General features: G+C 49.7%; 3 non-coding genes across 3 annotated transcripts; 1 reads left to right on the top strand and 2 right to left on the bottom strand.

Moving 5' to 3' along the window:
- Positions 1-5,176: 5,176 nt before the first annotated feature.
- TRNAA-UGC (transfer RNA alanine (anticodon UGC)) lies at positions 5,177-5,248 on the bottom strand. Its single transcript has one exon. It is a non-coding gene; the product is annotated as a tRNA-Ala (tRNA).
- Positions 5,249-20,450: 15,202 nt separating this feature from the next.
- Positions 20,451-20,522, bottom strand: TRNAA-UGC (transfer RNA alanine (anticodon UGC)). Its single transcript has one exon. It is a non-coding gene; the product is annotated as a tRNA-Ala (tRNA).
- Positions 20,523-21,105: 583 nt separating this feature from the next.
- Positions 21,106-21,177, top strand: TRNAA-UGC (transfer RNA alanine (anticodon UGC)). Its single transcript has one exon. It is a non-coding gene; the product is annotated as a tRNA-Ala (tRNA).
- Positions 21,178-21,477: the final 300 nt, after the last annotated feature.

The raw sequence follows: 21,477 nt of genomic DNA, 5'->3' as shown, positions 1-21,477 counted from the left end.
GGCTGTGGCGCACGAGAGATGATGGGGGAGAGTAGATAACAGAAGACCTGGTGGTTCATGACGAGGTTATCTGCTGGAGGATAGGATATGGGAAGGACAGATAAGAAAGGACCTTATGGTCTATGACGAGGTTATCTGCTGGAGCACAGCACATGGGAAGGACAGATAACAGAAGACCTTTTGGTCTGTGACGAGGTTATCTGCTGGGGCACAGCACATGGGAAGGACAGATAAGAGAAGACCTTATGGTCTATGACGAGGTTATCTGCTGGAGCACAGTACATGGGAAGGATAGATAACAGGAGACCTTATGATCTATGACGCACAGTACATGGGAAGGACAGATAACAGAAGACATGATGGTCTGTGAAAAGGTTATCTGTTACCAACCAGTAATAGAACTCTAAGTTCTAATCTGAAGACATGGAGATGAGATATCTTTGTTAACTTTTCCCAGGAGGGTCGTGTTTCCCCTTCAGGAGGCGGTAGCCCCTCTCATTGACTCTTGTCCTCATCTGCATACAGGAAGCGGCTCCCTGCGTGACTCTGTCTCTCTCGTGGGGAGGGGGCTGGTGGTCTTGGGTCCTGAGGTACATGTGGCGGGTGGCCTTGGCAACTGCTGCTCGCGGTGTGGCGTGGGACCCGTGTGTGTGTGTGTGAGAGAGAGAGAGAGAGAGAGAGAGAGAGAGAGAGAGAGAGAGAGAGAGAGAGAGAGAGAGAGAGAGAGATGTGTTCAGGACGTGGACGGAGTTCGACACTCGTGGAATTGTACATTTATTGAGGGGTCCATTTCAGTAAAACTGTCGGTACTTTTGTACTCCGTGTACGTATATAAGAAGCTTTTTGCTTAGTGTCATGACATGGCCCCGCGCGCCCGTGTGTGTGTGTGTGTGTGTGTGTGTGTGTGTGTGTGTGTGTGTGTGTGTGTACACGTTGGCGCATGTGTATTACGGTACCTAGTGTGAAGATGGCTATCGCTTCTTGCGGATGAGGAAATGGAATATCAATTGCTCAAGGACAGCACACAGATACCTCACCTGTCATGCATTTCTCTTTGTTATCGTTTCTTATTACATTACTTGAATGTGAAGTGGATGTTTGTGTGCCAGTGTTTGTTATGTGTGTGTGTGTGTGTGTGTGTGTGTGTGTGTGTGTGTGTGTGTGGTGTGTGTGTGTGTCCAGCAAGTTCTGTAAATATATTGTGGATTAACTTGTTCTCTTCCCGTTTTCTAGTGGTTGTCATGGACGACGGTGTCTCAAGTGTTCGACTCCCGGTGATGAATTTATGTTCCTTCCAGTCAGCCATGACTGGAAAGGATTGTGGGTAGTTGAGGCACCCTCTTCCTTGTAGCTGCAGTGTGTGGTCAGGGAAGACAGATGGAGGATTTCTTTAATCATACGTCGCTACGTTGGTTCACTTTTCCTCCTTTGTAAGCATTACTTTGGTGTTTGCTCCCGAGAGCTGGCTGCTTGTGTGCCCCCCACCACTCGTTAGACCGCGCAGTACTCGCCAAGCTGCTGCGTTGCGTGATTATTGTGTGACCATCGGTAACTCAAGGGTGGGCCGTTTTGATATCTACTTCTTTCCCAACACGTCGAAGATTTGGAACCCACTCCATTCTCATGTCTTTCCCACTAACTGTAACCTGAAATACTTCAAGAGACCATATTTTTTCACTTCCTCCAAAATTCGTGAATACTATCCCATGTCTTTTCCTTTTTTTCCGTGTCATAATTCTCCCTACATCTCAATTAAGGTCTGGCCTTGAGGTGGACTTCGGTCCGTGACTGGAGCCTTCAACATATATGAAAAAGCCTCTCATGATCTTTCTTCTCATGCCCAGGTGCATATGCACCAATAATCACCCATCTCTCTCCATCAACTTTCAGTTTTACCCATATTAATCGAGAATTTACTTTCTTCCATTCTATCACATACTTCCACAACTCCTGGAGGAGGTCCAGCACGAGGTGCTCACGACATCACAAAAGGGAGGAGTGACTTCAACCTTCCCTCCCGCCTTAAGGAAGAGCCTGGTGCGACGCCGTGCACCTGTGCCGCGAGACCACGCCTCCTCCAGTACTCCCCTCCACGTTCATATATCCGACGCTGGGCTCTCCTACCACACACACACACACACACACACACACACACACACATACACACACACACACAGCACCAGTACTGCAGACGTAACCATGGCAGGGCACGTTCGTCAGGAGGACCTGCTGGTGTTATGGCTGGCAGGACGCACGGTAACGTGCCCCTCTGCGCCTGCCCTCTCCTTTTTTTGACTTCGCCCCCCAGCACCACCACCACCACGGCACGTCAGCCTTCATCTCCGACCTTCCAGCACGGGCGTTACTGGTGTGCGCGGATAAGGCTGCGTGTCTGAGGTGAAGGCAGAGTCGAGTCCTTATTTCTTTTATACCTCTGCAGGATGGTGAGAGTTGCGTACGTAAATATGTGACACTAAATGAACCAATGTGAGTGTTTGAGGTCACAAGGCGTGTCTGGCCGATACCTGAAGAATCGTGGTTCACAACGAAGTTATCTGCTGGAGGAGACAGTACATGGGAAGGACAGGCAACAGAAGACCTGATGGTCTTTGACGAGGTTATCTGCTGGAGGACAGTACATGGGAAGGACAGACGACAGAAGACCTGATGGTCTTTGACGAGGTTATCTGCTGGAGGACAGTACATGGGAAGGACAGACGACAGAAGACCTGATGGTCTTTGACGAGCTTATCTGCTGGAGGACAGTACATCGGAAAGATAGATAAGAGAAGAACTGATGGTCTTTGACGAGGTTATCTACCGGAGGACAGTACATTGAAAAGACAGATAAGAGATGACATGATGGTCTATGACGAGGTTATCTGCTGTACAAACGTAACGTTATCCTAAAATTCCTAACGTACATGGATTGAGAGAGGCTGGTACAAGCAGAAAGCTTCATCTCACCCACCAGTCTATGGGAGGGACGTCATGGCTAGACGGAGGGGCAGGTGAGGCATCCAACCCCTGGACCAGCAGGTCCACCAAGTTGTTTCTTCAGCTGACTTGACTGTAGCTTGGAGTATGCATGAGAGGCGTCAATGGATATTGCATCTTCCCGTTCACCCAGTGTGTCGTGGTAACCAGTATTGTTCTTATGGGAATATTCCCAGAATATCGTTTCCAAGAAGCGGATGTATTCACAAGGCGTGGGGGGCCTTCTGCCAGCGAATACTTGTGGTAGCGACTGTTGATGCTCGGGGCTAAGGGGGAGGGGGGGGTGTGAAGGACGTCGTCCACAGCACCGGCCTTCGTCAGGAGGGACGACGTTACGTAACGCGACGGGAGTCGAACTCACGTCTGGCCCGGGGTCCCCTTCGCAGAGCAGGAAGTCATGCTTGGAATATCATCGACTCTGGCCTGTGTTCACGGAGGCCCCGTCTCAAGTCTATATCTCCCCCGCCCCACCCCAATCTGAGACGTCTTTCCTTGAGGCGGGGCAGGTTGGATGGCCACGACCCCCTGTCTGCTCTCCCAGCGTCCAGGGTAGGTGGATGGGGGCCAGATGTGTTCCGTCATACGAGCATGTAATAAATATGCAAGACTTCTTTTTTCTTCACTCCTATGATTACTCGTGGTGAAGAATGAGTCTTCGTGAGGACCTGAGAGTGGTCGGTGATGAGGTTCGAGCGTCGGGCGAAGGACGGAGTAGGGGCTCCTGGCTGGCTGGGTGCTGGGGATGGTGTTAGATGCGTGAGGAGGAGGAGGAGGAGGGGAGGGTTCGGCGTCTGCTGGCCCTTGGGCTGGTATGAGGTAACGCTTGGTGGCTCCGGAAGGCCAGAGGTGTATGTGTGTGTGTGTGTGTGTGTGTGTGTGTGTGTGTAGGGGAGATCTGGTCTCTACCTCGCCGTCAGGGGGTGTGTAGTGAAACATTTGAATTTGTTATTTTGTTTTCTTTATCTTATGCGTCTTGTGGATTGTCTGGTCGCTGTGCGCTACGACCACTCTCTGTTTTGTCCCTGGGGCCTTTTGCCACGACGGAACGACCCTTGAACACGACGGAACGACCCTTGAATACGGTGGTACGACCTTTGAACTTTTTTTTTTTATTTCTGTCATGTGTTTGAGACGTCTTATGTAACATGGGGGAACACATCATGACCCAGCAGGAACGCCTCATGACCCAGCAGGAACGCCTCATGACCTGGTGGTAAGGCCTCATGACGCCCAATATGGCCTCCACCAGGGCCAGGAAGAGAATATGTCCCTTTGTTGCCCATGTCTCACAATATCTCCATATGGCAGTAGGGTAAGGTCACTCTTTAGGTAATAGAACACTAGGGTAAAGCCCATGGGTAGGTGGGTAAGAAGGAGTTAGGTAATGTCAGAAGGTGTAATGCTGCTCCTAACATTCACATATAATGTAATATAATATATAACCTGATTATAATATAATTGATATAATATGATATAATATATGATATGATATGATTGTGATATAATGTAATATAATAAGATATAATGTAATATAATATAATATAATATAATGTAATATGATTATAATATAATGTAATATAATATGATATAATGTAATATGATGTAATATAATATAATGTAATATGATATGATATAATGTAATATGATGTAATATAATATAATGTAATATGATATGATATAATGTAATATGATGTAATATAATATAATGTAATATGATATGATATAATATAATATGATATAATATAATGTAATATGATGTGATATAATGTAATATAATATAATAGATGATATGATATGATATGATATATAATATGGCATGTGTGTATTGAAGTAAATGTCCGTGACCTTCTAAAGACACAGTGTCACGACCCGTGGGTTCAAAATGGCATGACCTTTGACCTCAAGGGTCGTAATGTCGTTCTCAAGGGTCAGATGATGCAGTGGAGACACGGGGGCAGAGGGTAACACGCTCGCCATGACATCGGGAAGAATGGGATTCGAACCCGGGAACCTTGAACGCAGCCGTCAGGCGCCCAAAACCTTTTTGACCAGTGGACACATTAGCTTGGAGAAATTCCTGTGTGATGTACATGAGTCCAGCGTCGGCCATAGTGAACGGATGGCGGAAAGCCTGCGGGTTGGCTGGCGAAAATGGATCAACGGGGGACAAAAAAAAGGATGGAGGTGCCGGGGATCGAACCCGGGGCCTCTCACATGCAAAGCGAGCGCTCTACCACTGAGCTACACCCCCGTAGTAAATGGTGAGATGGTACGTCAGGTCACACAGCCACCGCTCTTGCTCGCCCTGCTGTGTGGTAAGCAAGTTGTCAACTGTTATCACAATGGTACGTACCTCTTGAACACGACGGTACGATATCTTGTGCACGACGGTACGATACCTTGTGCTCGACGGTACGATACCTTGTGCACGACGGTACGATACCTTGTGCTCGACGGTACGATACGTTGTGCACGATGGTACGATACCTTGTGCACGACGGTACGATCCTTGTGTACGACGGTACGATACCTTGTGCTCGACGGTACGATACCTTGTGCACGACGGTACGATACCTTGTGCACGACGGTACGATACCTTGTGCTCGACGGTACGATACGTTGTGTACGACGGTACGATCCTTGAGCACGACGGTACGATACGTTGTGTACGACGGTACGATCCTTGAGCACGACGATACGATACATTGTGCACCGTCGTGCTCAAGGGGTCGTACCGTCGTGCTCAAGGGATCGTACCGTCGCGCTCAAGGATCGTACCGTCGTGCTGAGGGGTCGTACCGTCGTGCTCAAGGAATCGTACCGTCATTTTCAGGGATCGTACCGTCGTGCTCAAGTGTCGTACCGTCGTGCTCAAGGATCGTACCGTCGTGCTCAAGCGTCGTACAGTCGTGCTCATTGAGCTAAATGTCACACGCCACTTTCTATTTTTCTTTTTTTCTGTTCTGGCGTTATAGAAAACGGGTTGTGTGGAACTTCGACGAACTTACCCCCCCCCTCTCCCCCTTCCTCCCTTCGTGTTGTGTAGCATTATATGCAGGAGTGGGGGAGTCCTGCTGTATCGTACGACCCAGTTTCCTTCATCTAGACCTCCTGCGGTGGAGCCCCTGGCAAAAGGGGGATTCGAACCCACGTGACCGGAATCTTGACAGCGAGCGGGTGGCGCGGGGCGGGGCGGGGCGGGGCGCCCCACCCACCAACACACACACACACACACACACACACGCACACACACACACACAGCGCCGGGGTCTGGCGAACCCCCCGTGCGCCCCGGAAACCCGTGCCATCATGCGACTCGACCCGCCGCACCCTGGGTTCGAACCCCTGGGCGCCTGCGGCTGCTCTTACGGGTCCAGCAGAGAGAGAGAGAGAGAGAGAGAGAGAATCTTAACCAGGTTCCACGGCCATATCGTACTGCTCTTAACCAGGCAGGATGCGTGTGTACACGGTGCTCAGGGGCAGCCCGTGTGTACACGGGGCTCAGGGGCAGCCCGTGTGAATACTCGGGAGGAGCAACAGTGATTTACTGCTTTCACTGGAGTGGCAGTGCCCGACTATGACGGCTTATCACTGCCACCTGTGTGTGTGTGTGTGTGTGTGTGTGTGTGTGTGTGTGTGTGTGCTGAGCCTAACCTTGCCTAGCTGAACCTACCCACACCTTGCTGAGCCTACCCACACCTTGCTGAGCCTACCCACACCTTGCTGAGCCTACCCACACCTTGCTGAGCCTACCCACACCTTGCTGAACCTACCCACACCTTGCTGAACCTACCCACACCTTGCTGAGCCTACCCACACCTTGCTGAACCTACCCACACCTTGCTGAGCCTACCCACACCTTGCTGAGCCTACCCACACCTTGCTGAACCTACCCACACCTTGCTGAGCCTACCCACACCTTGCTGAACCTACCCACACCTTGCTGAACCTACCCACACCTTGCTGAACCTACCCACACCTTGCTGAACCTACCCACACCTTGCTGAATCTACTCACACCTTGCTGAACCTACCCACACCTTGCTGAACCTACCCACACCTTGCTGAACCTACCCACACCTTGCTGAACCTACCCACACCTTGCTGAACCTACTCACACCTTGCTGAACCTACCCACACCTTGCTGAACCTACCCACACCTTTTCTCACATCTCTCAAACTCTCCTTTCGTCCAGGTTCCTCATGTGGCCACCAGGCGCAACACTAGCGCTAAACAGAGTTGGTCTGCGTTGATGTGATCATGGCCCGTGAGAAATGTAAATATGGTTATCATATATTATCTCATTCTTCCTTCCTGTACAGTGGCCAATATGAGGTCTTCCTTCCTCTCCCCGTAACTCGTCCCCATAACTCGTCCCCGTAACTCGTCCCTCTCGTGTGTCAGTAGTCGTCTGTGTTTCGTGATGTGTACAGAGACCAAACCGATGATGAACGTATTGCACTAAGTTGCAGGTACGTTCTCTGTGTTGTTCCTGTGTATCGTCTTAACCATGATTTTGGAAACAGTTTTGACCCAGTCCAACACAGGGGGTTCGCCTCCCTCACATCCCTTTCCAAGCCATGTTCCCTCCAACACAGGGTTCGCCTCCCCCACATCCCCTTCCAAGCCATGCTCCGTCCAACACAGGGACCTCCTCCCTCACATCCCCTTCCAAGCCATGTTCCGTCCAACACAGGGTTCGCCTCCCCCACATCCCCTTCCAAGCCATGAACTAGGAATCAGTGAAACATAGATGTATATTCGTGGGTCCCTTTGTCAAATTGGACCTGGTTTCACTCACTTGATATCCAAAGACTCATTTGCCCTCACCTTTCCTCAGTCTATTACTACCAGTTCATACAGACATCACTGGGGCGTTCCCATACCCCCGCTCCTTAACCTGGCATCATCTGCAAACATGTTCTGGTAGGGCGCCAGGCTCAGCCGTGATGTTTACAGTCGAAAGAACAGTGGTTCCGGCTCCAAGCCTTGTTGGACCCCCACGTATCTCTGATCCCACTTTAAGAGGACGCCTGTGGCGTGTGGTGTTATGGCCTTCACCAGTTTATGTACTCTCGGTGTCTTTTGGTGTGCCCTTCCCTGCTGTGCGTGTGTGTGTGTGTGTGTGTGTGTGTGTGTGTGTGTGTGTGTGTGTGTGTGTTGTAGGTATGAGGAAGATATAAATACGCCTCTTGAGGGACACCAAAACATGGGAACGATGGTCATTATCTCACATCTATAGAGGACCCTGGCGTATGGGCGAGGGGGTGGGCCGGGCTGCGGGTATATATGCATGAATAAGGAGGGAAGGAGGGAAGGTGTGAGGGGGCGTTGTTGTTGATGATGGTGTTGCACAGGAATAAGGAAGTGTTCAGGGCGGCCTTGTGAGGCGAGGGTGGTAGGCAGAGCGCCTCCTGTGGTTCTGCCACGTAGGTAACCTCGTCTAAGAGATATTTTGCAGTGGTCTCATTCGCCACAGACTCCCGACTCAGATCGTATACCCTGTCTCAATACCTCTCGCAAAAAAGAAATGCTTTTCTGATATCAGTTCCTCGCCAAGATCTTGTCCACGAATTCCTCTCATCACTTCTTCCTCTGTAGACCTTTCCCAGAACGCTTCTAAGTATCGCCTCTTTAAAATACTTGCCCCAAATCCTTCTAGATATCATTTCCTTTAAAATACTTACCCCAAAGCCTTCTAGATATAATTTCCGCTTAAAATACTTGCCCCAAAGCCTTCTAGATATAATTTCCGCTTAAAATACTTGCCCCAAAGCCTTCTAGATATAATTTCCTCTAGAAGAACTTGCCTCAGACAATTCCAAATACCAATTTCTTTCGAAGGCCTTGCCCCCTACATCCCCCCCAGACACGACTCCCTCCTGAACATCTCTGCCGAAGAACGAAGACATGTTCTTCGATGGTCATCGTTGCTAAGTTCATCATTATAGAATGGTTGATCTACCAGCCTCTTGCTTGCGTTGGTGTGAGCGCGCGCCTGCCTGCCTACCTGGGTTGAGCCCTGAAGGGGGTAACGGGCCCGTGAGGGCGGCACACTTGGAGGACCAGCCCGCCCTTGGCCTCTCGCTCCTCCAGCAGGGGAACACGGCGCTACACCCTCTTCCTCCACCTCCTCCTGCGGCAGGTGGTGCAAAAACTAGGCTTATTGTGGTGTTTATGGTTCCGCGTTAGTACGATACCGCTGCTGTTGCTGCTTTAACAGCAGATCTGCTGGCGTTGCTGTGGCTGCTGTGCTGTTCTTGCTGCTGCTCATGCTGTGGCTGCTGTGCTGTTCTTGCTGCTGCTCGTGCTGTTACTACTGTGGCTGCTGTGCTGTTCTTGCTGCTGCTCGTGCTGTGGCTGCTGTGCTGTTCTTGCTGCTGCTCGTGCTGTGGCTGCTGTGCTGTTCTTGCTGCTGCTCGTGCTGTGGCTGCTGTGCTGTTCTTGCTGCTGCTCGTGCTGTGGCTGCTGTGCTGTTCTTGCTGCTGCTCATGCTGTGGCTGCTGTGCTGTTCTTGCTGCTGCTCATGCTGTGGCTGCTGTGCTGTTCTTGCTGCTGCTCGTGCTGTGGCTGCTGTGCTGTTCTTGCTGCTGCTCATGCTGTGGCTGCTGTGCTGTTCTTGCTGCTGCTCATGCTGTGGCTGCTGTGCTGTTCTTGCTGCTGCTCGTGCTGTGGCTGCTGTGCTGTTCTTGCTGCTGCTCATGCTGTGGCTGCTGTGCTGTTCTTGCTGCTGCTCATGCTGTGGCTGCTGTGCTGTTCTTGCTGCTGCTCATGCTGTGGCTGCTGTGCTGTTCTTGCTGCTGCTCGTGCTGTGGCTGCTGTGCTGTTCTTGCTGCTGCTCATGCTGTGGCTGCTGTGCTGTTCTTGCTGCTGCTCATGCTGTGGCTGCTGTGCTGTTCTTGCTGCTGCTCATGCTGTGGCTGCTGTGCTGTTCTTGCTGCTGCTCATGCTGTGGCTGCTGTGCTGTTCTTGCTGCTGCTCATGCTGTGGCTGCTGTGCTGTTCTTGCTGCTGCTCGTGCTGTGGCTGCTGTGCTGTTCTTGCTGCTGCTCGTGCTGTGGCTGCTGTGCTGTTCTTGCTGCTGCTCATGCTGTGGCTGCTGTGCTGTTCTTGCTGCTGCTCATGCTGTGGCTGCTGTGCTGTTCTTGCTGCTGCTCATGCTGTGGCTGCTGTGCTGTTCTTGCTGCTGCTCATGCTGTGGCTGCTGTGCTGTTCTTGCTGCTGCTCGTGCTGTGGCTGCTGTGCTGTTCTTGCTGCTGCTCGTGCTGTGGCTGCTGTGCTGTTCTTGCTGCTGCTCGTGCTGTGGCTGCTGTGCTGTTCTTGCTGCTGCTCGTGCTGTGGCTGCTGTGCTGTTCTTGCTGCTGCTCATGCTGTGGCTGCTGTGCTGTTCTTGCTGCTGCTCGTGCTGTTGCTACTGTGGCTGCTGTGCTGTTCTTGCTGCTGCTCGTGCTGTGGCTGCTGTGCTGTTCTTGCTGCTGCTCGTGCTGTGGCTGCTGTGCTGTTCTTGCTGCTGCTCATGCTGTGGCTGCTGTGCTGTTCTTGCTGCTGCTCATGCTGTGGCTGCTGTGCTGTTCTTGCTGCTGCTCATGCTGTGGCTGCTGTGCTGTTCTTGCTGCTGCTCGTGCTGTGGCTGCTGTGCTGTTCTTGCTGCTGCTCATGCTGTGGCTGCTGTGCTGTTCTTGCTGCTGCTCATGCTGTGGCTGCTGTGCTGTTCTTGCTGCTGCTCGTGCTGTGGCTGCTGTGCTGTTCTTGCTGCTGCTCGTGCTGTGGCTGCTGTGCTGTTCTTGCTGCTGCTCATGCTGTGGCTGCTGTGCTGTTCTTGCTGCTGCTCGTGCTGTTGCTACTGTGGCTGCTGTGCTGTTCTTGCTGCTGCTCATGCTGTGGCTGCTGTGCTGTTCTTGCTGCTGCTCGTGCTGTGGCTGCTGTGCTGTTCTTGCTGCTGCTCGTGCTGTGGCTGCTGTGCTGTTCTTGCTGCTGCTAATGCTGTGGTGCTGTGCTGTTCTTGCGCGGCTCGTGCTTTTTGGGCTGCTGTGCTGTTTTTGTGTGCTGTGCTGTGGCTGTTGTGGGCTCTTGCTGTTTTTGGTGCTGCTCTTTGCTTTTGGCTGCTGGGGTTTTCCCTGTCCCGCTCTTCCCGGTGCTGTTGGGGGAATGTTTTTGTTGTGGTTGTCATATCTGCTGTTGCTGTAATTGTTTCTGCTGTGAAGCTGTTGTTTTTGTTCCTGCTGTGAAGGTGTTGTTTTTGTTTCTGCTGTGCCGCTGCTGTTCTTGTCGCAGAACACTATTGTTATTGTGTTGCCCAAAGGCGGCCGTTTTTTGCGTACCGAAAATTTCCCCCTTGCCCTTGTTTGGTGTTTTTTGTTTTTTTTTGTATTGCTGTTTTTGGCTGTGCAACAGTGTTCTTGCTGTCTTTGCTGGGGGCTGTTTTGTAAAGGTTATTGCTATTGCTTTTTTTTTGGTTTTGTTGGTTTTTTAGCAGTTTTTTTTGGGTTGTGTTGTTTTGGGGGCCCCTGTTAGGGTTTTAATCCTTTTTTTTTGCTACAACTGTTGCTGCTGTTGTTGTTGTAGTTGTTGCTCTTGTTTTTGGTTTTCCGTTTCCAAACTTTGTTTTGCTTTTAATGTCAAATGGGGTGGGTTGGGGCCCCCGTTTCCGGTCCATCCAAAAAGGGAGCCCCCCCCCCCCCCCCCCCCCCTCCCCCCCCCCCCCCCGGGAAAATTAAAACATTTACCCCCGCCTGATTTACGAGACAGCCATTCAGATGTTCCTACGATTGTCGAGGCGGAACATGCCTCCCTGTTGTACCTCCGGGTGCTTTGTTTATCTCCGGAGTCGTCTCTGGCCCTCTAGCGGCCGGCCATGGCAATGCTGTTTACCCTCTGGCTCTCTAGCGGCCGGCCATGGCAACGCTGTTTACCCTCTGGCCCTCTAGCGGCCGGCCATGGCAACGCTGTTTACCCTCTGGCTCTCTAGCGGCCGGCTATGATGACGCTGTTGATCCTCTGGCCCTCTAGCGGATGGCCATGGCAACGCTGTTTATCCTCTGGTCCTGTAGCGGCCGGCCTTAGCAACGCTGTTTATCCTCTGGCCCTCTAGCAGCCGGCTATGGCAACGCTGTTGATCCTCTGGCCCTCTAGCGGATGGCCATGGCAACGCTGTTTATCCTCTGGTCCTGTAGCGGCCGGCCTTAGCAACGCTGTTTATCCTCTGGCCCTCTAGCGGCCGGCCATGACAACGCTGTTAATCCTCTGGCCCTCTAGCGGATGGCCATGGCAACGCTGTTTATCCCCTGGCCCTCTAGCGGCCGGCCATGCGGACACTGTTTATCCTCTGGCTCTCTAGCTGCCGGCTATGGCAACGCTGTTGATCCTCTGGCCCTCTAGCGGCTGGCCATGGCGACGTTTTTTTATCCTCTGGCCCTCTAGCGGCTGGCCATGATGACGCTGTTGATCCTCTGGCCCTCTAGCGGATGGCCATGGCAACGCTGTTTTTCCTTTGGTCCTGTAGCGACCGGCCTTAGCAACGCTGTTTATCCTCTGGCCCTCTAGCGGTCGGCCATGACAACGCTGTTGACCCTCTGGCCCTCTAGCGGATGGCCATGGCAACACTGTTTATCCTCTGGCCCTCTAGCGGCCGGCCATGCCGACACTGTTTATCCTCTGGCTCTCTAGCAGCTGGCTATGGCAACGCTGTTGATCCTCTGGCCCTCTAGCGGCCGGCCATGGCGACCTGTTTATCCTCTGGCCCTCCAGCGGCCGCCATGGCAACCTTGTTTATCCTCTGGCCCTCTAGCACCCGGCTATGGCAACGCTGTTCATCTTCTGGCCCTCTAGCTACCGGCTTTGGCAACGCTGTTTATCCTCTGGCCCTCTAGCAGCCGGCTATGGCAATGCTGTTTATCTTCTGGCCCTCTAGCGGTCGATCGTGGTGACACTAAGAGCTAAGTTCGCTATGCATCTTATGAATGGCGTTGCCCCCTCGTATATGTTAAGCTCTTGGGGGCAACACAGTGTTATCGGTAGTGTTTCTCTGTGGGTGTTGCGTCAGCTGTAGTGTTTCAGTTGCGTGAGGCGGCGTACGTGCGTGTTCCTAGCGGCAATATAGTTGTAACTTGATTTACGACTTTGGTCGTGGTGGTTTAATGGCCTTGTTCGACCAGCAAGCAGTTATCTGCATACGTGTTTATTTCAGGTCTGATCCCACGAAGGATCTTAACGCCTCATAGATTATTTCCTGAGTGATCATTTGAAATTGAATTTGAGGAAGAGATATTAAGATATACGACGCCTCCAGACACAACCCAACGTTTTATCTCCACCAATATCAACGACTTTGGAAGTAAAGGATTTCTTCTGCTTCACGATCGTCCATAAACAGTTATTATTATTATTATTATTATTATTATTATTATTATTATTATTGTTATTATTATTATTAATATTGATATTAGTATTATTGTTATTGTTGTTATCAATATTATTATCAGTATTATTGCTATTAATAGAGTAGTAGTAGTAGTACTATTATCAATACTATTATTATTATTATTATTATTATTATTATTATTATTATTATTATTATTATTATTATCATTATTATTATTATTATTATTATTATTATTATTATTATTATTGTTATTAGTGGAGTAGTAGTAGTAGTACTATTATCAATACTATTATTACTATTATTATTATTATTATTATTATTATTATTATTATCATTATTATTATCAATATTATTATTATCATTATTATTATTGTTATTATTATCATCATCATCATTATTATCATTATCATTGTGGTGATCAGGCATCTTGGACATCAACGTTAGGGGTCATGGCGACAAGCCAGGTGTGTGAGGCGCCCCTGATCCTCCCTGAGGTCGACCTCTTGACCTCACCCGGCCAGGCCTGGAAGGTCAGCTTGCTGTGGTCATCCTCGTGGGCGACTGGGATAGGATCACTCTCCTCCCTCCTGACCAGTGAGGGGTAGCGAGTGTGACCCTGCCGAGTGGGGTAGCGAGTGTGACCCTGCCGAGTGGGGTAGCGAGTGTGACCCTGCCGAGTGGGGTAGCGAGTGTGACCCTGCCGAGTGGGGTAGCGAGTGTGACCCTGCCGAGTGGGGTAGCGAGTGTGACCCTGCCGAGTGGGGTAGCGAGTGTGACCCTACCGAGTGTGACCCTGGCAGCAGGGGGGTGGGGATCCGAACGCGGGTGACCACCTGGCGCCGGCTGACCTGTCGACCCAGCTACACCTGGCGTGGTCAGGTGTAGCTGGGGCTGCTGTGCTCAGGCCGCAAATTCATTATCTATTTCTCTGGTGTTCCCACAAGTTCCTTTTCCCCTCTGAGAGGGCAGTGTTGGTGTTGAAGGGGCTGACGATTTTGTTGGTGGTGGCGAGAGGATTGTTGGCGATGGTGGCGAAGAAGCATCGCCACAGGGAGGGGTCCTATTGGAGGAGGAAGGTGGGCGGTGGAGGAGGAGTGTTGGCGGTGAGGGTGGAGGGTTCAGATACTGTTGGAGAGTAGAGAGGAGAAGTGCTACTGCTGCTGCTGCTGCCGGAGAGAGAGAGAGAGAGAGAGAGAGAGAGAGAGAGAGAGAGAGAGAGAGAGAGAGAGAGGTGGGGGGGGGGGGAGGACGTTGGATGACCTTGGAGGGTTCGTATGGCGTCCTTCTCTTCGTGACTGACGACTCTGTGGCTAAATTACCCGTATCCTTTTCACACTGTCCGTTTGACGCAGGGCTGGTGGACGGAGACGTTCGGCGAGCGTCGGCGTCGCGGGGACGGGGTCTTGCACTCGCGTTGCCCACGCCCTAGGTTGTTTGTGACGTGACTATCCATCCATTCCGGGATTCGAACCCTGCCCGGTAAAGTTCATGGTTCGCATCACCAACCATGCCCTGCCACAGAGGCTTAAGCGTTTCTGTTCCATGTGAGGTACAAACCCTTTGCTCTCCTGTCTGTCTGTGTGTCTGTGGCTGTTTACATTACCTTGATTACTTTGAAATACTTAAAGTAATTTATACGACCCACAGCATCCCTTTCCTTAGGGTTCCCACAGCTTCAAGGCTGCGCTCCAAGCAGCAGCAGGGAAACGATGGTTCTCCTCCCTGGAGGGGAATAGTTCCTTGCCGTGATTGTACTCGCCAAATATAACTTCATGTCCTCCACGTATAACCTCTGGTTGGTGGCGTCCGGTAACACCCTTGAATATAATTGTGGCGAAATGTACCCCGAAATATACATTTTTGGTGTGATGTGGAAATATATATCTTTGGTATCTGGATCATTAGGATTACGTTATATTCCATGAAGCAGTGCAAAACAATTATGTGATTACGTCTCTGATGTGTTGTGAAGTCCTATGTATGTGTTGTATGTATGTTGTGATTGTCTGCTCTATGTAAGGACACTCAAGTGTATATATATATATATATATATATATATATATATATATCATGGAAAATTATGGAAAAGTGTGTTTGTAAAAATTATTGTTTGCACAAAAATATGGGAAAATATGTTTACTTATTATGTTACTGTACTGTTATTATTTTTGTCAGTAAACTAACTAACTTACTAACTATGGGTGGCTAAGGTAAGAGTCATTTGACCAGTGCGCATCATATTAAGTAAAATGTATGCTCATATATCCATTATTACTCATCTCAATATGACGGAGTTAAATTATCATTCACTTCAATCTATGTTCCTTAGGGCATTACGTATTTGCAGTCCAGAGTTTATTGATGATGAGTTTGAGAAGATATATCCTATTGGATCTAAGTTAAAGCACCCTAGATCATTCATTGATAAATCCCTTAAGTTAGCAAAGAAATCATTTAATAGAGTTGAGCCCAAACCTCCCATTGACACCAAGAATCTTTTAGTTCTCCCTTTTAATAATAATTCTACTTCCCATGTTGCTTAAATCCTTTAATGTTAATGATGCCTTCAGCAAAAATAATACCATAAAGAATATCTTAATCAGGAATTCACCAGAAAATTCTCCTGGATGCATCTATAAAGTGCCATGTAGAAATTGTGATAAGTTTTATGTTGGGCAGACTGGTAAGGATCTTTCTGTTAGACTTAAGCAACATGAATATAGTATAAGAACGGGACAAGAATCAGATGGCTTGGTTTAATCACGTTAAAAACTATGATCATTGTATTGACTGGAGTAATGCCATCTCAGTTATTAACTCTAACTCTATTACCATGAGAAATATCATTGAATCTTCTATCATTAAGTACACAAAGAATTATAATCTTAATGATAGTGATGGTCTATACAAATTAGATAACTTTATCGTTGACAAAATTTGTAAAATAAGTTTATGAACGCTCGTTGTCTGTCTTGGACAATCGCATGTTTACTAAATGCGTCCTATCTTCGTCTCTTCGATGTATATCAACTGATTGTTATATTTCTCTCATGTGTCTCCCCTGATGATGTGATTATTACACGAAAGTGCACTTGGGAACTTATCATGTTTCATTTTCCCCGTGGACTCTTAGGAATATATATACATATATATATATATATATATATATATATATATATATATATATATATATATATATATATATATATATATATATATATATATATATATGTATATATATATATATATATATATATATATATATATATATATATATATATATATATATATATATATATATTATCCCAGGGGATAGGCGATCTAAGAGGGGCCTGGGTGGGGGAGCTGGAAATCCACCCTTCCAGTATTTCTCTCTCAAAAAAAGAAGGAACAGAGCAAGGAGCCATGTGAGGAATTTTCCCTTTGTTTCTCAGTCAACTGTTCTTGACGCTACCTCGCTAACTTTCTGTAGCCATGCGTGCTGGTGGCTGTATTCCGTTGTTATGTAATGGATACAGTGTGTGTGTGTGTGCTTGTGTGTGTGTGTGTGTGTGTGTGTGTGTGTGTGTGCGCTATCCGCTGGTGATGGAGACATCACAGTGACCAAATCTGCGAGCCGTAAGAGCTAAAATGATCCATCCATCCACGAGATTGCCATCTTTACGGCCTCGGCCGGACGCGAACGGGCCATCGTAAGCCCCAGCCACCAGCCAGGGTCCACCACACTGGGGTCCATGTTGCCCCTCCTCCTCCCCTCCTGTAGTGTAGCTTCTGTATACACACACACACACACACACACACACACACACACACACGGGCTTACACACACACACACACACACACACACACAACTGACCGAATGTGAACCGGAATTATCCCCTAATCCATACAGATCCATGTTGTGTAATGGTGATGTGAGATTACGTGACCCTAGACTGTAACGCTCTGTATCCGTGTTACAGTCGGTCTGTAACCAACGTATTGGTCGTTGTCCTGTTATGTTACGATTTCTGTAACACTCTCCTTTGGGGGTTTCCTGTTCTCCATGCGTCACGCTGGGTCGTCACATAGCCTGTTACGCTGGTTCGTCACATAGCCTGTTAACCTGGGTCGTCACATAGCCTGTTAACCTGGGTCGTCACATAGCCTGTTAACCTGGGTCGTCACATAGCCTGTTACGCTGGTTCGTCACATAGCCTGTTACGCTGGTTCGTCACATAGCCTGTTAACCTGGGTCGTCACATAGCCTGTTACGCTGGTTCGTCACATAGCCTGTTACGCTGGTTCGTCACATAGCCTGTTAACCTGGGTCGTCACATAGCCTGTTACGCTGGTTCGTCACATAGCCTGTTAACCTGGGTCGTCACATAGCCTGTTACGCTGGTTCGTCACACAACCTGTTACGCTGGTTAGTCACGGCTCAGCCGGACCTCTTGAGTACGAGGGTTCGATTCCATAGGCACGACCGCACGACCCTTGAGCACGACCATGTGATTCTTAGTTGGGACTTGCGCCTTATGGATCAGCTCCCATAGGGTCGTTCTCAGGGGTCGTACTGTCGTGTTGAGGGTCGTACTCGTGATCAGGGTCGTACCGTCGTGTTTAAAGGTCGTACTGTCGTGTTGAGGGTCGTACTTGTGATCATGGGTCGTCCTCGTGATTAGGGTCGTACCGTCGTGTTTAACGGTCGTACTGTCGTGTTTAAAGGTCGTACTGTCGTGTTCAAGTGGTCGTGCTGTCGTGCGTAAGGGACCGACGACCCCCTCCCCCCCCTCCTTCTCCTCAGCCTGTCTATCCACCACCTGTGCTACTCTGGGTACAACTATCCCTTCCCCGTATCTATAGCAACCTCCATCCCCCGGAACAACTATCCCTTCCCCCTATCTATGACAACGTCTATCCCCCGGTACAACTATCCCTTCCCCCTATCTATGACAACGTCTATCCCCCCGGAACAACTATCCCTTCCCCCTATCTATGACAACGTCTATCCCCCGGTACAACTATCCCTTCCCCCTATCTATGACAACGTCTATCCCCCGGTACAACTATCCCTTCCCCCTATGTATAGCAACCTCTATCCCCCGGTACAACTATCCCTTCCCCCTATCTATGACAACGTCTATCCCCCGGTACAACTATCCCTTCCCCCTATCTATGACAACTTCTATCCCCCCGTACAACTATCCCTTCCCCCTATCTATGGTAACTTCTATCCCCCGGTACAACTATCCCTTCCCCCTATCTATGGTAACCTCTATCCCCCTGTTCAACAACACCACCCTCCCCGCTCCCCCAAGGCTGTTAAGACTCGTTATGGTGAGGGAGAAAAAGAGAGGAGTAAGCTCGCTCTTTTAGGCTCCCCTTGTGAGAGGAGTGAGAGTGTACGTGTGAGTGAGTGAGTGAGTGAGTGAGTGGTCACGGAGTGGGTGTGAGGTTAGGTTACCTGCTGGGGCTGGACTAAGCCGCCCCGAAGCCCCCCCCCCCCTTTTTTTTTTCAAGTCCCCCTCCCCCCCAGCTCGGGTCGACCTTCGCTCGTACGTAAACAGTTAAAGGAAAAAAAGAAAAGTGGTTTTTACTCACACATTGTACGACTCGTTTATTCCGTCCCCCAACATGTTGTTCAACACCCTCCTCCCCCCATTTTTTTTGTGTCCTTATCAGCAGTGAAACGTATTTGCATATTCTTATCTCGCAATGTTTTTCAACAATCATCATTATCATCGTCGGTGTTTTATTCTCCAGTGATTTCTGCGAGGAGGAGGTGGAGGAGGAGGAGAAGTCTTTCGTATTCTGTTTTTATTTGATATTTTCTTCTTCCTTGTCCATTGGTAGATGTTTTTTGGATTTTTACTGTCCGTATTATGACGGTTCTCTGGCTGTGTGAAGGGTCGTGTTTACCTCCTGTGTCACCGTATGAAAGGGTCGTGTTTACCTCCTGTGTCACCGTGTGAAAGGGTCGTGTTTGCCTTCTGTGTTACCGTATGTGGGGGTCGTGTTTGCCTCCCGTGTCACCGTATGTGGTGGGGTCGTGTTTACCTCCTGTGTCACCGTGTGAAAGGGTCGTGTTTGCCTCCTGTGTCACCGTGTGAAAGGGTCGTGTTTACCTCCTGTGTCACCGTGTGAAAGGGTCGTGTTTGCCTCCTGTGTCACCGTATGAAAGGGTCGTGTTTGCCTCCCGTGTCACCGTATGTGGTGGGGTCGTGTTTGCCTCCCGTGTCACCGTATGTGGTGGGGTCGTGTTTACCTCCTGTGTCACAGTATGTGGTGGGGTCGTGTTTGCCTCCCGTGTCACCGTATGTGGTGGGGTCGTGTTTGCCTCCCGCGTGAGAACTGGTAAAAGACATTGTGGGAGAATATCTTATGGAACGCCCTTGCCTGCTACCTCACTGGACATGGGCGAGGACGCGATGCGATCCTGGTGTTGTAGGAATGGCAGCACTGCTCCTGTAGGGAAGTGCTGTTGTGGGAGTGGCAACACTGCTCCTGCTGGGGAGGTAGTGCTGACGGCAACACTGCTCCTGCAGGGAAGTGCTGTCTTGGTGTTGGCGACACTGCTCCTGCTGGGGAGGTAGTGCTAACGGCAACACTGCTCCTGCAGGGAAGTGCTGTCTTGGTGTTGGCGACACTGCTCCCGCTGGGGGAGGTAGTGCTGTTGGTGACACTGCTCCTGCTGAGGGAGGTAGTGGTGTTGGCGACACTGCTCCTGCTGGGGAGGTAGTGGTGTTGGCGACACTGCTCCTGCTGAGGAGGTAGTGGTATTGGCGACACTGCTCCTGCTGGGGAGGTAGTGGTGTTGGCGACACTGCTCCTGCTGAGGAGGTAGTGGTATTGGTGACACTGCTCCTGCAGGGGAGATAGTGCTGTTGGCGACACTGCTACCGCTGGGGGAGGTAGTGCTGTTGGCGACACTGCTCCCGCTGGGGGAGGTAGTGCTGTTGGCGACACTGCTCCTGCTGGGGGAGGTGGGGAGGTAGTGAGCGTGTGGCTGTGGCCCGGCCGTACTTGATCTAAGGGTGACGTCAGGGTATAATAATCATTGTCAGCTGGTCTTACCGACAATTGAACGGGTTTGGAGGTGCCGGGGATCGAACCCGGGGCCTCTCACATGCAAAGCGAGCGCTCTACCACTGAGCTACACCCCCGTAGTAGAAGATGAAATGGTACGTCAGGTCACACAGCCACCGCTCTTGCTCGCCCTGCTGTGTGGTAAGCAAGTTGTCAACTGTTATCACAATGGTACGTGCCTCTTGAACACGACGGTACGATACCTTGTGCACGACGGTACGATACCTTGTGCACGACGGTACGATACCTTGTGCACGATGGTACGATACCTTGTGCACGACGATACGATCCTTGTGCACGACGGTACGATCCTTGTGCACGACGGTACGATACCTTGTACACAACGGTACGATACCTTGTGCACGACGGTACGATACCTTGTGCACGACGGTACGATCCTTGTGCACGACGGTACGATCCTTGAACACGACGATACGACCCTTGAGCACGACGGTACGATCCTTGAACACGACGGTACGACCCTTGAGCACGACGGTACGATCCTTGAAGACGTCGGTACGACCCTTGAGCACGACGGTACGATCCTTGAAGACGTCGGTACGACCCTTGAGCACGACCATAAGAACGTACCATGTGGGGAGCACTGGAACTCACGTGGGTGTATGGTACACCAGCGTCTTCCGGCACTTTAGAGTGTACGGGGGTGTAGCTCAGTGGTAGAGCGCTCGCTTTGCATGTGAGAGGCCCCGGGTTCGATCCCCGGCACCTCCATTTTCATCTCGAGAAATCTTATAAGACACAAGACACCTGAATTAACTACCTGTTAATTACGCCTCTTTGTTTTGCGCTAATTAGAACTCCATCATTAAAACGGTAATGAAGAAAATAACAGTAAGAATATAAAACTTTTTTTTAAGTGTCGAGAGCATTTTATTTAAAGTAATTGTGGGTATTTAAAGTAATTTTGAGTATTTAAAGTAATTGTGAGTATTTAAAGTAATTGTGAGTATTTAAAGTAATTGTGGGTATTTAAAGTAATTTTGAGTATTTAAAGTAATTTTGAGTATTTAA

The sequence above is a fragment of the Panulirus ornatus genome, chromosome 66 (genome assembly GCF_036320965.1).
Source record: "Panulirus ornatus isolate Po-2019 chromosome 66, ASM3632096v1, whole genome shotgun sequence".
NCBI lineage: Eukaryota > Metazoa > Arthropoda > Malacostraca > Decapoda > Palinuridae > Panulirus > Panulirus ornatus.
This window is presented reverse-complemented; position numbering and strand designations above follow the sequence as displayed.